This window comes from Hordeum vulgare, chromosome 3H (genome assembly GCF_904849725.1).
Source record: "Hordeum vulgare subsp. vulgare chromosome 3H, MorexV3_pseudomolecules_assembly, whole genome shotgun sequence".
Taxonomy (NCBI): domain Eukaryota; kingdom Viridiplantae; phylum Streptophyta; class Magnoliopsida; order Poales; family Poaceae; genus Hordeum; species Hordeum vulgare.
Window position 1 is genome coordinate 243,476,240 of NC_058520.1, and position 10,927 is coordinate 243,487,166.

Genomic DNA, 10,927 nt, shown 5'->3' on the forward strand with positions numbered 1-10,927 from the left:
GAGGCGTAGTTCGCATAAACTCAGATAGAGTAGAGCGACCGTTGCCATTCCTATTCTGCGGCGGGTTGTTCACCAAGACTACAACCAGCTGCTGGATAGCGGCATTACTGGCTTGACGTTCCTCTCGGAGAGCTTGAAGGAACTGAGCCATAGTCAAGCTTTCTGGAGGAGGCGGTGGCGTTGGAATATCGCCTTGTTGCTGCTCGTGGTGATCTCCAGCTTGAGCGTCCCCTCCGGTTGCCTGCTGCTGACCTGAAGAGGCAGAGCCGGGGTTGCCGAAGGTGCTGGTGCGAGTTGAAATCACCTTCCTGTTAGGGGAGTAGACAGGTCAATATGCCGAATTGGCCGGAATCATAAGGGGTGATGTTCTATTAAGCGGGCAGCAATTGAGAGAGAGATGGGCCACCGACAGGGGGGCACACCTGTCGGGGGCGTCTCCTACCTCTGGTCAAAGAGGAGGAGGAGCACGCCGGTGTGGCTACTGACGTCCTCAAGCCCTAACAACGGCAGGAATGGGTCTGGCTCATCGTCGCCTACCTCCTAGTGGTCGAGTCGACGATGGGGGGGCTCTAGTTCACCGGCGACGAGGTGGCCGCAACAGAGAGGTTTCGGGTGATGGTGGAGGTGGCAGCTATGGGCACGGATTCGCTCGGGGAAGAGAGGGGAAAGCTTCATGGGGTCACAGGGAGTGTGTTGGTGTGCAGAGGGATGCAAGAATCGAAGTGTAACTAGAGATCGACCGGAGCTCCGAGACGGAGGGGCCTCGGACGATCTCGAGCACCGGGGTTGTGCTTGCTCAACGGGGTGGCTAGGGAGGTGATTGAGGTCTCCGTGAAGTGGAGTGAGGGGTTCTGGAGCGAGGGGATGGGCTATATATAGGACTGTGATGGTCATCCGACTCGGTTGCGCCGGTGATCCACCGTGGCGTGCATGGGGGTGCAGAGAGAGATTGGGGTGGAAACCACGGTCTCAGGACGTGGTTTTGGACCTCCGGGACTCACTGCAAGGGAGTGGGAGAGAGGAGTGGCGCACACTCATTGCCGCATTCCTCTGGCTCTTATGGTGTGCGCGGGCACGCATCGCACCAACTCTTAGCGCGGGAAAGGAGGGGCCCTGGGGGTTGCCTGATGTAGAGAGGCTATCGAGGGAGACGAGACACTGTGGGGAGGCTGGAAGTCGCCGAGGGAGTCGCCCCCTGATACGTCCATTTTGCATCATGCTTTTATATTGATATTTATCGCATTATGGGCTCTTTTTACACATTATGGTACAATACTTATGCCTTTTCTATCTTATATTATAAGGTTTACATGAAGAGGGAGAATGCCGGCAGCTGGAATTCTGGGCTGGAAAAGTATCAACTTTGAGATACCTATTCTGCAAAACTCCAAAAGCCGTGAAAATCAGCGAGGAATTATTTTGGAATATATAAAAAATACTGGCTGGAAGAAATACTAGATGGGAGCCACCAGGAGGTCACGAGCCTGCCAGGTGCGCCCAGCCCCTTGGGTGCGCGTGGGGTTTCGTGGGCCCCCTATTACCCCTCCGGCTCCCATCTTCTGCTATATAGAAGGTTTCGTCCCAGAAAAAAATCAAGGGAGAGCTTTCGTGAAGAAACGCCGCCGCCACGAGGCGGAGCTTGAGAAGAACCAATCTAGAGCTCCGGCATGGCCGTCCTGCCGGGGAAACTTCCCTCCTGGAGGGGGAAATCGTCGCCATCGTCATCACCAACACTCCTCTCATCGGAGGGACTCATCTCCATCAACATCTTCATCAGCACCATCTCATCTCCAAACCCTAGTTCATATCTTGTACCCAATCTCCGTCTCGCGACTCCGATTGGTACTTGTAAGGTTGCGAGTAGTGTTAATTACTCCTTGTAGTTGATGCTAGTAGGATTACTTGGTAGAAGATAATATGTTCATATCCTTAATGTTATTCAATATCTCTCTGATCACGAACATAATTATGCTTTGTGAGTAGTTACGTTTGTTCCTGAGGACACGGGATAAGTCTTGCTATAAGTAGTCATGTGAATTTGGTATTTGTTCGATATTTTGATGCATTGTATGTTGTCTTTCCTCTAGTTGTGTTATGTGAACATTGACTACATGACACTTCACCATTATTTGGGCCTAGAGGAAGGCATTGGGAAGTAATAAGTAGATGATGGGTTGCTAGAGTGACAGAAGCTTAAACCATAGTTTATGCGTTGCTTCACAAGGGGCTGATTTGGATCCACCAGTTTAATGCTATGGTTAGACTTTGTCTTAATTCTTATTTCGTAGTTGCGGATGCTTGCGAGAGGGGTTAATCATAAGTTGGATGTTTGTCCAAGTAAGGGCAGCACCCAAGCAACATTCCACCCACATATCAAACTATCAAAGTAGCGAACGCGAATCATATGAACATGATGAAAACTAGCTTGACAGAAATTCCCATGTGTCCTCGGGAGCGCTTTACCTTATATAAGAGTTCGTTCAGGCTTGTCCCTTGCTACAAAAGGGATTAGGACATCTTGCTGCACCTTTGTTACTATTGTTACTTGTTACCCGTTACGAATTATCTTATCCCACAACTATCTTTTACCGATATTTTCAGTGCTTGCAGAGAATACCTTGCTGAAAACCACTTGTCATTTCCTTCTGCTCCTCGTTGGGTTCGACACTCTTACTTATCGAAACGACTACGATAGATCCCCTATACTTGTGGGTCATCAAGACTCTTTTCTGGCGCCGTTGCCGGGGAATGTAGCGCCTTTGGTGAGTGGAATTTGGTAAGGAAACATTTATATAGTTTGCTGAAATTCATTGTCACTTGTCACTATGGAAACTAATACTTTGAGGGGCTTGTTCAGGGTATCTTCACCTCGACCGGAAGCACAATAGTTGCTCCTCAACCTACTGCACCTACTGAAAATATTCATTATGAAATTCCCACGGGTATGCTAGAGAAACTGTTGGCTAATCCTTTTACAGGAGATGGAACATCACATCCCGACTTGCATCTAATCTATGTAGATGAAGTTTGTGGTTTATTCAAGCTTGCAGGTTTGCTCGAGGATGAGGTCAAGAAGAAGGTCTTTCCCTTATCTTTAAGGGATAAATCTTAGACATGGTATACGCTATGTGATTATACTGGATCATGGAACTACAACCGATTGAAATTGGAATTTCATCAAAAGTTTTATCGTATGCATTTGGTACATCGTGATCGGAATTATATCTATAATTTTTGGCCTCGTGATAGAGAAAGTATCGCTCAAGCTTGGGGGAGGCTTAATTCAATGTTATATTCATGCCCCAACCATGAGCTTCCTAGAGAAATTATTATTATGAACTTTTATGCTCGGCTTTCTCATGACAATCGCACCATGCTTGACACTTCTTGTACCGGTTCTTTGATGAAGAGAGATATTTATTTCAAATGGGATTTATTGGAAAGAATTAAACACAACTCTGAAGATTGGGAGTTTGATGAAGTTAAGGAGTCAGATATGCATCTTAAGTTCGATTGCGTTAAATCGTTCGTTGAAACAAATACTTTTCGTGAGTTTAGCGCTAAACATGGACTTGACTCTGAGATAGTAGCTTCTTTATGTGAATCATTTGCTAATCATATTAATCTCCCTAAGGAGAAGTGGTTTAAATATCATCCTCCCATAGAAGTTAATGTAGTAAAACCCAATCCAGTTGAAGAGAAAGTTATTTCTTATAATGATTCTATTGTTCCTAGTGCTTACATTGAGAAACCACCTTTCCCTGTTAGAATAAAGGATCATGCTAAAGCTTCAACTATGATACGTAAAGGCTACATTAGAACAGCCACACCCCCTGAGCAAATTAAAGTTGAACCTAGATTTGCTATTATTAAAGATATCTTGGCCGATAATGTTGATGGGCATGTTATTCAATTCCGTGAAGCTGCTGCTAGAATTGCTAAACCTCATGCTAGAGACAAACATAAACCTGTTGTTGGCATGCCTGTTGTTTGAGATAGGAGATCATTGTTATCATGGTTTATGTGACATGGGTGCTAGTGTTAGTGCAATACCTCAATCTTTATATAATGAAATTAAAGATGAGATTGCACCTGGCGAGATGGAACTTATTGATGTTACTATTAAACTTGCTAATAGAGATACTATCTTCCCGGCGGGAATTGTTAGAAATGCTGAAGTCTTGTGTGGTAAAACTAAGTATCCTATTGATTTTCTCGTTCTTGCTACCACACAAGATAGCTTTTGTCCCATCATATTTGGTAGACCTTTCCTCAATATTGTTAATGCTCAAATTGATTGTGAGAAACAAACTGGTACTGTTGGCTTTGGAGGTGTGTCACATGGATTTAATTTTGCTAAGTTTGGTAGACAACCTCATGAAAAAGAATTGTCCAGTAAGGATGAAATTATTGCTCTTGATTCTATTGTTGTGCCTCCTATTGATCCTTTAGAGCAATACTTGCTTGAACATGAAAATGATATGCATATGGATGAAAGGAATGAGATAGATAGAGTTATCTTTGAAGAACATCCTATCCTTAAGAATAATTTGCGTGTTGAATTACTTCGAGATCCACCTCCACCAAAGGGTGATCGTGTGTTTGAGCTCAAACAATTACCTGATACTCTTAAGTATGCTTATCTTGATGAAAAAGAGATATATCCTGTTATTACTAGTGCTAACCTTTCAGAACATGAAGAAAAGAAATTATTGAAAACTCTGAGGAAGCACCGTGCTGCTATTGGATATACTCTTGATGATCTTAAGGGCATTAGTCCCACTCTATGCCAGCATAAAATTAAAACTGATCCTGATTCCAAACCAGTTGCCGATCACCAATGAAGATTAAATCCTAAGATGAAAGAGGTGGTAAGAAAATAAATACGAAAGCTCCTGGAAGCAGGTATTACTTATCTTGTTGCTCATAGTGATTGGGTAAGTCCGGTGCATTGTGTCCCTAAGAAGGGATGTATTACCGTTGTCCCTAATAATAAAGATGAAATGATCCCACAAAGAATTGTTACTCGCTATAGGATGGCAATTTATTTTAGGAAATTAAATAAAGGTACTAAGAAAGATCATTACCCTTTACCTTTTATTGATGAAATGCTAGAAAGATTGTCTAAACATACACACTTTTGCTTTCTAGATGGTTATTCTGGTTTCTCCCAAATACCTGTTGCACAATCTGATTTGGAAAAAACCACTTTTACTTGCCCTTTCGGTACCTTTTCTTATAGATGTATGCCTTTTGGTTTATGTAATGCACCTGCTACCTTTCAAAGATGTATGATGGCTATATTCTCTGACTTTTGTGAAAAGATTGTTGAGGTTTTCATGGATTATTTCTCCGTTTATGGATCTTCTTTTGATGATTGCTTGAGGAACCTTGAGTGAGTTTTGCAGAGATGTAAAGATACTAACCTTGTCTTGAATTGGGAGAAGTGCCACTTTATGGTTAATGAAGGCATTGTCTTGGGACATCAAATTTCTGAAAGAGGTATTGAAGTCGATAAGGCTAAAGTTGATGCGATCGAGAAAATGCCATGCCCTACAGACATTAAAGGTATAAGAAGTTTCCTTTATCATACTGGTTTCTATAGAAGGTTTATTAAAGACTTCTCTAAGATTTCTAGGCCTCTCACCAATCTCCTGCAAAAAGATATTCCATTTGTTTTTTATGATGATTGTGAAGAAGCATTTGAAATACTTCAGAAGGCCTTGATAACTGCAGCTATTGTTCAACCACCTGATTGGAACCTACCTTTTGAAATTATGTGTGATGCTAGTGATTATGCTGTTGATGTTGTTCTAGGACAAAGAGTTGATAAGAAATTAAGTGTTATTCATTATGCTAGTAAAACTCTAGACAGTGCCCAAAGAAACTATGTTACTACTGAAAAAGAATTTTTAGCAGTTGTGTTTGCATGTGATAAGTTCAGATCTTATATTGTTGATTCCAAAGTTAATATTCACACTGATCATGCTGCTATTAAATATCTCATGGAAAATAAAGATGCTAAACCTAGACTTATTAGATGGGTTCTCTTGCTACAAGAATTTGATTTGCATATTGTTGATAGGAAGGGTGCTGAGAACCCCGTAGCAGATAACTTGTCTAGGTTAGAGAATGTTCTTGATGACCCACAACCTATTGACGATAGCTTTCCTAATGAACAATTGAATGTCATCAATGCTTCACGTAGTACAACATGGTATGCTGATTATGCTAATTATATTGTTGCTAAATATATACCACCTAGTTTCACATACCAACAAAAGGAAAAGTTCTTTTATGATTTGAGACATTACTTTTGGGATGATCCTCACCTTTATAAAGAAGGAGTAGATGGTGCTATTAGACGTTGTGTACCTGAGTATGAACATGGACAGATCCTACAGAAGTGTCACTCCTAAGCTAACGGAGGACATCATGCGGGAGATAGAACTGCACACAAGGTATTGCAATCCGGTTTTTATTGGCATACTCTCTTCAAGGATGCTCGTAAGTTTGTCTTGTCTTGTGATGAATGTCAAAGAATAGGTAATATCAGTAAACGTCAGGAAATGCCTATGAATTATTCACTTGTTATTGAACCATTTGATGTTTGGGGTTTTGATTATATGGGACCTTTTCCAAAGTCCAACGGGTATACTCATATTCTAGTTGCTATTGATTACGTTACTAAGTGGCTAGAGGCTATTCCAACTAGTAGTGTTGATCATAACACCTCTATTAAGATGGTTAAAGAAGTCATTTTTCCTAGATTTGGAGTCCCTAGATATTTAATGACTGATGGTGGTTCACATTTTATTCATGGTGCTTTTCGTAAAATGCTTGCTAAGTATGATGTCAACCATAGAATTGCATCTCCTTATCATCCTCAGTCTAGTGGTCAAGTAGAGTTAAGTAATAGAGTAATTAAATTAATTTTGCAAAATATTGTTAATAGGTTTAGAAAGAATTGGTCTAAGAAACTTGATGATGCACTGTGGGCTTATAGAACTGCTTATACGAATCCCATGGGCATGTCTCCGTATATAATGGTTTAGGGTAAAGCATGTCATGTACCTCTTGAGCTAGAGCATAAGGCTTATTGGGCAATCAAAGAGCTCAACTGTGATTTCAAACTTGCTGGTGAGAAGAGGTTATTTGATATTAGCTCACTTCATGAATGGAGAACTCATGCATATGAAAATGCCAAGTTGTTTAAAGAAAAAGTTAAGAGGTGGCATGATAAAAGGATACAAAATGTGAGTTCAATGTAGGTAATTATGTCTTTCTATAAAATTGTCGTTTAAGATTTTTTGCAGGCAAACTTCTCTCTAAATGGGAAGGACCTTACATTGTTGAGGAAGTATATCGTTCCGGTGCCATAAAAATCAACAACGCGGAAGGTAATTTTCTGAGAGTTGTAAATGGGAAAAGAATCAAGCATTATATCTCAGATACTCCCATAAATGTTGAAAGCAATATTATTAATACCATAACTCTGGAGGAGTACATAAGGGATATTTACCGGCTTTTTTTAGACTCCAAAAACGAAGAGGTATGTGATACATTAAGTAAACTGACTCCAAAACTTTTCCAATAGCAATTTTTCTCCGTTTTGGAATATTTAGAAAAATAGAAGAATTTAGAGTAGTCTGTAAAGCGCACGAGGAGGTGACAAGCCTGTGAGGCGCACCCCACCCCCCTGGGCGCGCCTGGGGGCTCGTGAGCACCTCGTGTGTCTCCCGGACGCCGTCTACAACTCTCGGAAAATTACCTTCCGAGAGTTCCTAGATAATGGTCGGTAAAAATTCATTATATAATCTCCCGAATGGTTTGACCCTCGTATCACACAAATATCCTCTGTTTTCATTTCGTGCTGCTGTGCAAACAGATCCAGATCGCTATGGCATCCCAAAAGTTCTGAAGGAGGTGCTGCAACACCCTCAATCTATCGAGATGCATGACGGGGTGCTGCACATCCGTGATGTTGAGGGGCCCAAGAGGACCGGAAGCGTAGGGGCAAGGCTCGAAGCAATGGAGCAGCAAGTCTTCAAGTGCCAAGGGATGGTGGAACGCGGACTCAACACCAACCACATGATGATCACGGAGTTCACCAAAAAGCACAAGATCGATGCCAAGGACATCAGGGAGCACTTCTTCAAGCTCTATGACAAAATCGATCATCAACAAGCCCAGATCTACGACCTGCAGGACCAAAACTATGAGTATGAGTATATATTTAAAGCAATGTGGTTGGCTGCAGATTTGAGAATTCCGGAGACTCGATCATCTTTCCATGATGGAGAAGCTATGCCTTATAAGACGAAGAAGCAACCCCAGACTCCAACAACTCCACCACCATCACCTCTGAAGGAGCACAATTAAACACATGGGTATGGGCACTCCCCTTGGCTTGTGCCAAGATTGGGGGAGTTGCCCCGGTATCGTATCACCATCACATATTTTGCCTTTACCTTTATCTTAGTTCGATCCTTTTTGGTAATATCTTTATCTAGTAGAATAAAGTTCTTAGTATGATCTAGGCTTGAGTTTTGCTTTGTGTTACCCCCAATATAATCGAGTTCGTGAGTTATATAACAAAGAGGGTTTCAGTTAAGGGCCTTGCTTCATGCCATGATCTAAAGAAAAGAATAATAATAGAACAAAAGAATGAAAGATCATGTGATGATCCTATGTGAAGTGGTGGCTTCACATATAAAAAGAATGTTGGTTGAAACTTGTTGTGGGTTGACAAACATAGACGTTGGTCATTTTTGCAATTAATAGGAAGTAATAAAGAAATAGAGGTTCACATATAAATATATCATCTTTGACATCGTCTATGATTGTGAACACTCATTAAACTATTACAAGCTAAGAAGTAGATGTTGGACAAGGAAGACAACATAATGAATTATGTTTGCTTGGTTCCGAACATTGTTATATGACTAGAGATCCCTTAGCATGTGACGCTTGCTTCCACCTCATATCAGCCAAAACTTCCTGACTAAGTAGAGATGCTACTTGTGCATCCATAAACCCTCAACCCATTTTTGCCATGAGAGTCCACCATACCTACCTATGGATTGAATAAGATCCATCAAGTAAGTTGTCATCGGTGCAAGCAATAAATATTGCTCCCCAAATATGTATGATCTATTAGTGTGTGGAAAATAAACTTTGTACGAACCTGTGATGAGGAAGACATAAAAGCGACAGACTGCATTATAAAGTTCTTTATCAGAGGAGGCAATATAAAGTGACATTCCTTCACACTAAGAGATCACACATCCAAACCCCAAAAAGCATGACAACCTCTGCTTCCCTCTACGAAGGGCCTATCTTGTGCCTTTAGTTTATATCTTTAAAAGAGTCATGGTGATCGACACCAATTCCTTATTTCGCCATTATCTTGGCAAGCGTCATGTGCTAGGGAAAGATCTATATTCATATATCAACTTGGAAGTAAGTAATCATGAATTATTATTGTTGACATTACCCTTGAGGTAAATAGTTGGGAGGCAAAACTATAAGCCCCTATCTTTCTCTGTGTCCAACTAAAACTTTGATCTCATGAGTACCGCGCGAGTTTTAGCAATTGTAGAACACTAAAAGAAGATTGAGTATGTGGATTTTCTCTACAAGCTCTTATTTGACTCTTTCCGATGTTATGATAAATTGTAATTGCTTCAATGACTAAAGACTATTAGTTGTTAAGTCTTAATAAGGTTCTTGATCCATACTTTACATTGTGAAGGAATTGTCACTTTAGCATAAGAGATTATATGACGATATTGATGTTCTAAGTATGATCATGATGCCTGCATGTGTGTATTTTATTTTATCGACACCTCTATCTCTAAACATGTGGGCATATTTATTGATCTCGGCTTCCGCTTGAGGACAAGCGAGGTCTAAGCTTGGGGGAGTTGATACGTCCATTTTGCATCATGCTTTTATATTGATATTTATCACATTATGGGCTTTTATTACACATTATGGTACAATACTTATGCCTTTTCTCTCTTATTTTATAAGGTTTACATGAAGAGGGAGAATGCCGGCAGCTGGAATTCTGGGCTGGAAAAGGAGCAAGTTTGAGATACCTATTCTGCACAACTCCAAAAGCCGTGGAAATCAGCGAGGAATTATTTTGGAATATAAAAAAAATACTGGGCGGAAGAAATACTAAAGGGGAGCCACCAGGAGGTCACGAGCCTGCCAGGCGAGCCCCACCCCCCTAGGCGCGCCTAGGGCGCTCGTGGGCCCCTTGTTACCCCTCCGGCTCCCATATTCTTCTATATAGAGGGTTTTGTCCTAGAAATAATCAAGGGAGAGCTTTTGGGAAGAAACGCCGCCGCCACGAGGCGAAACTTGAGAAGAACCAATCTAGAGCTCCGACAGGGTCGTCCTACCAGGGAAACTTACCTCCCGGAGGGGGAAATCGTTGCCATCGTCATCACCAACACTCCTCTCATCGGAGGGGACTCATCTTTATCAACATCTTCATCACCACCATGTCATCTCCAAACCCTAGTTCATCTCTTGTACCCAATCTCCGTCTGGCGACTCCGATTGTTACTTGTAAGGTTGCCAGTAGTGTCAATTACTCCTTGTAGTTGATACTAGTTGGATTACTTGGTGTAAGATCATATGTTCAGATCCTTAATTCTATTCAATACCTATATGGTAATGAACATAACTATGCTTAGTGAGTAGTTACGTTTGTTCCTCAGGACATGGGATAAGTCTTGCTATAAGTAGTCATGTGAATTTGGTATTCGTTCGATATTTGGATGCATTGTATGTTGTCTTTCCTCTAGTGGTGTTATGTGAACGTCAACTACATGAAACTTCACCATTATTTCGGCCTATAGGAAGGCATTGCGAAGTAATAAGTAGATGATGGGTTGCTAGAGTGACAGAAGCT

General features: G+C 41.4%; 1 pseudogene; it reads left to right on the top strand.

Moving 5' to 3' along the window:
* Positions 1-1,310: 1,310 nt before the first annotated feature.
* On the top strand, positions 1,311-10,616 carry LOC123442499 (annotated as a pseudogene).
* The last annotated feature ends 311 nt before the right edge of the window (positions 10,617-10,927 follow it).